Below are 5,403 nucleotides of genomic sequence, written 5' to 3'. Positions count from 1 at the left end.
TTTTCGAGACAGGGTTTCTCTGTATAGCCCTGGCTGTCTTGGAACTCACTTTGTAGACCAGGCTGGCCTCAAACTCAGAAATCTGCCTGCCTCTAAATCAACAACTTCTTATGTCAGAGTTTTGGAGGCTGGGGAATGCAGGTGTGGCTTGCTGGATTGACTTAGACCTCGGGGTTCTTTCAGGAAGTTGCAACCATGCTGCAGCCATCTCAAGGACTGACTGGGGCCAGTGACATGGTACCCAAGTTCACAGTGGTTGGCAGTTTCTCAAGGTTATTGACCAAGGGCTCCAGTTTCTCACTGTCTAGACCTTGCACAAAGTTGTCCCTGTGTACCAAACTCCCTCCAGTGGATCTAAAGGTCTTGGAAGTAATGGCTCGGCCACCACCCGTGCTCCGGTTGATTTGCTGTTGCTATGATAAACACCATGACCAAAAGTAACTTAGGGATGAAAGGATTTATTTCATTTTATACTTTACTGTCCATCCCTGAAGAAAACCAGGCAGGAACTTAAGCAAGGCAGGACGCTGGAGGCAGGAGCTGAAGCAGAGACCGTGGAGGAGCGCTGCCTACTGGCTTGCTTCCCTTGACTTGCTCAGCTAACTTTTCTACATAGCCCAGGACCCCCTTCTGTGTTACCCCAACCACTTATACATCCCACAGTGGACTGAGCCCTCCATCAATAAGCAACCAAGGAAATGTTCCACAGAGAGGTCCAAGCCGTTCTAAAGGAGGCCGTTTCTCGGCTGAGATTCCCTCTTCCCAGGTATCTATCTAAGTCTGTGTGAGGTTGACAGAAATTGACCATCGTACCCTGCTACAGTGAGGGTGTGAATCACAGGGATCAAAAGTTACTGGGGGCCGTATTGGAAACCTTAGAGATGTCAAAGTCTGTTGGGTCTCGCCCACCTCCACTGGCAACTCTCCCTCTAAGCATGGTATTGCGCCCCTTACAGACACGCTAAGAGTTGCTCCCCGGATCAGCCGGAATACAACGGATCAGCCGGAATACAGCGTCCCGAAATACAGCGTCCTCAGACTGCCCACTGTCAACGCCCACTCGTCGCCCGGACCAATCGTCACCGCCTACTCGTTTGGACCCGCCTTCTGGACACAGCTCCGCTAGGGATCGGACCGTGCGCCATACATTGAGAAATGTGACATTGAGAAAGACGCACACAGAGACAATGGGACATGCAGGAGAGGGTTGGGTTCTCCCGTGTGTAATTAATAAATAATATTCTTCCTTGTAGCTCATCCCTATTTTAGGAAGTTTAGCACTTCAGTATGAACCCAGTCCAAGGTGTTTTCTGCCCACGCAGACACTGCGCCTGTGGCGTGACACAGAAATACACAAAAGTCTAACTCCCTCCACAGCAGTCAAGAAAGCTGAGGTCTAGAGGAGTTTGTTGGCTAAGATAGGTTAATATCCAAATACCATAGGTTAATATCCAAACCAGGACTTGGACTCAGATATTTAGGACTCTGTTATTTATAGAAAGTAAGCATTGGAGCAGGAAGCCTGGAGATTCTGGGATGAAGAATACACCATGGTCCTTACCCACCATGGTCCTTACCCACAGTGTTACAGCCCTGGCATAGAGTAGGGTATACTCAATGGGACTATAAGGATAGAACAAAGCGTCTCACATCAGAGCATGGCAGATGAAGGCCCTCAGTAGTTCAGAGTTTAAAGACAGCATCAGAGAAGCATGTGTGAGTAGGGTCAAATGCACTTGGTCTAAAGCCACTGTGAATACATTTAGGCCCGTGGAGACAAAGTGAGATGCGCCTAGGATAGGAGTGCATGGTTGGTCCCAAGTCTCTAAATCTAACTCTGTGCGGCTTAGATTATGAAAGTATTCATTGCAGGGTCAAGGGCTGAATCACTACTAGTGATGGATTGCAACAATTCTGAAGGAGAACCTTGGCAGCTTTTCAAGGACTCCGGTTTCCTTGGCTGCCAGCACTACACACACACACACACACACACACACACACACAGAGAGAGAGAGAGAGAGAGAGAGAGAGAGAGAGAGAGAGAGAGAGAGAGAGAAAGAGAGATTTAAATGTATTATTTGAGAATTCTATGGTGTACACAATGAATTTTATTATTATCTAGCTTCCACTTTCCCCCTTAACTCCTGAAACTCCCCCAACATACCCTCCTCCCAGCTTCATGTCTCTCTCCATTTTTTAACCCATTGAATCCAATTAGTGTTGTGTTATGCATGGGTGTAGGGCCATCTGGCAGATAATGAGCAACCCACCTAGATCACCCTCCCACCCCTTAAGGTTCTCAGAACATTTGAAGGAGGTAGCAAAGTCTCTACGAGGCAGAGGTCAGGGAAGACTGCTGTGAATCAGTGTCCTCTGGACATGACAGGACCACCCCATTCATGAACTCACAGCATCCATGGTTCCCTAACTTGCACACGTCTGGTTACCTACACAGGATCAAGCCAGTCAGCATCCAGCATGGATAGGGAGGGGCACACAAGGCCACTGCCATCTTCACTGGTTGTGCTAATTTTTTTTTAAAGATTTATTTATTTATTATATGTAAGTACACTGTAGCTGTCTCCAGACACTCCAGAAGAGGGCATCAGATCTCATTATGGATAGTTGTGAGTCACCATGTGGTTGCTGGGAATTGAACTCAGGACCTTCGAAAAAGCTGTCAGTGCCCTTAACCTCTGAGCCGTCTCTCCAGCCCCATGCTAATGTTTTTATGATGGAGAAATTTAGATCAGCATCCTGACCACGGTGAGCCAATGTCATCAAAGCAACCTCCAAGATCAGTCAGGGGAAAATGTTCTTTTCAGAGAATGATCCTTGCCCACTAATGTCCCTGCCTGGGAATTTATGTGTAATTCTCTCATGAGGAGATGGTAAGAAATTAGAACAGATAACCATGGTTGGGTGCTACATGATCCCAACCACAGGCCAGGAGCTTGAAGAAGGTAGATGCTAAAGAGAAGCTGGTGGAGATCTATTATAGAATGTATTCACTTGCTCTATTCACCATGTTGTTTAGAAAGCCCACAGGTATTGATGAATGCTGGGCCAGTGTTGTTAATTATAACAGTAGCTGGCATCGATCAGTGATGACTTGGAGGTTAGAAGTCTATACTATGTACTAAAATGTGGAGGGCAAGTACTCTAACCACTGAACTACCTCCACGGCCTCTCTTTCTACTTTTTGGTGGGTGATGTCACTGGACTCTGCCAACAAGAAGGCTCTTACCAAAGATTTGTCGCTTGATGTTAGGTTAGAACTGTGAATCAAAAATAAACCTGTTTTGTTTAGTACTTACTCAGGCTGAAGTATCGGTACCAGCCAGAGAAACTGGGCCAAGATTATCGCCAACCATTCAGAAGCAAAATGAGTGATCTACTTTTCCTGGTATGCATAGCTGCCGTCTCCCTGGGGAAGGATGGCGATCACGTGTATTACCTTGTCGGAGAGGTTGGATCCTTCTTCTAGTGAGTGGGTTCCGGGTCTAAGAGCTGACTCGGACCCAGAAATTAAGCGATGATGATCTATAGGGAAAACTGGATCGTGACTGCATAGCCATGTATATTTAGTGACGTGTTTGTGGGTAGCCTGTTCATGGTCCCCTTAGGAACATCATGTTCTGTGAGTCATCCTCCCAACACACACTTACACATGGATGCATGCACCATGCACGGAGACATGTGCAGTGTATCAGAGTAGGTTTACTGACCTCATAGGTCCTGTCCTTTGTTAGCTAATATTTCTCAAAATGTATTTCCTGTACTAGCAACAGTAGCATCACCCAGACATTTGTTACAAATGCCCACCCTAGGGCTGGGTTTGGGCTCAGTGATAGAGCATTTACCTAGCACGTGAGAGTCCTCGGGTTGGTCTAGACAGGTCTGTGCTCATATTCTCAGTTGCTGAGTAAGAGATCCAAAAACTGGAATTTACTAAATTAATAACTCAGTATTGAGAGTCTGGTGAAAGGAAAGGGGAAGGCTACCGGCTTCCTCCAAACCTCTAAGTGCCCATGCTATTAAGCCCCTTGTCCTATGTCCCCTCCCACAATCTGCAGTCTCCATGCACCCCGGCCTTCCTTCTAGGCTCCCTTCCCCCTTTTTTTTATGAGATCGAACTCAAGTCCTCATACTCACGAGACAGGCACTTGTCCAGTTGAGATATCTTCCCACCTAAGCCAGGTGACTCCACTGTTAGCAACCCTCCTGGGCCTCTAATTCTAGAGAAAACCAGAGTCCTTGACTGCCACACTCCTGCATGGTGTGGAGCCTTGTGTTTCTGCTCTGGGCACCTTGGCTGGGCCAATGAGAAGGGACTGGTGGGACGAGAAACCAGGGAACTTCCTGGTGCCTTAGGTGTTCCATATCTTTTTGTATTTTGGTTTTTGAGACAGGGTTTCTCTGTGTGGCTCAGGCTGTCCTGGAACTCATCTGCCTTCCTCTGCTGGGATTTAATCCGCTGGAATTAAAGGTTTATACCATCACCACCGCCGCTGCTGCCGCCACCGCTGCCTGGCTGGTGTTCCTCATCTTGACAGTAGTGGTGGAGACACAAGTGTTCACATCTTCCAAATGCCTTCTGCTGCACACTTAAAATGGGTAAACTTTTAATGAAAAATATACCTCGGTATTGTTAATGTAAAGAAATGATCTGTCCCAAACAATATTATTTGTAATGTCACCTGCTGGAGATAACTTTTTTTCAAAAAAAAAAAAAAATATATATATATATATTGGTTTTTCAAGACAGGGTTTCTCTGAATAGCCCTGGCTGTCCTGGAACTCACTTTGTAGACCAGGCTGGCCTCGAACTCAGAAATCCGCCTGCCTCTGCCTCCCGAGTGCTGGGATTAAAGGCGTGCGCCACCACACCCGGCTTCAAAAATATTTTTAATTAAATACACACTAGAAAGATTTTGAGTCATCAACCATACCTAAAATTGTGATGTTTTTTTCCTTGGTATGTTTCGTGGCACCCTCTGTGGGATTTTAAGCAGAGAACCAATAGGAGAAAAATTATTATCCACTTGTGCCTTTCAATCCATTCCGTCAGTGCACACAATCAAAGGGGAAAAGATACATTCTGTATCCTGCATCCCTCTAAGTAAAGTAATTGGAACAAAAGCCCCGCAAATCTCTCCTCATCCCTCTAGTTTTGTGATCTCTTTTAAAGATGATTTTACACACACACACACACACACACACACACACACATACATACACACACACACACACACACACACACACACACACACAGAGTTGGTTTTGACCCCCAGCATTGCATAAAACAGACTTTGTGGCACATACCTGTAATCCTAGCATGGGAGGGGGGCATATAAAAAGATCAGAAGTTCAAGGTTATCTTTGGTTACATAGCAAGTAACA

Source organism: Mus pahari, chromosome 1 (assembly GCF_900095145.1).
Source record: "Mus pahari chromosome 1, PAHARI_EIJ_v1.1, whole genome shotgun sequence".
NCBI classification, from domain to species: Eukaryota; Metazoa; Chordata; class Mammalia; order Rodentia; family Muridae; genus Mus; species Mus pahari.
Note: the sequence above shows the minus strand (reverse complement) of the source record.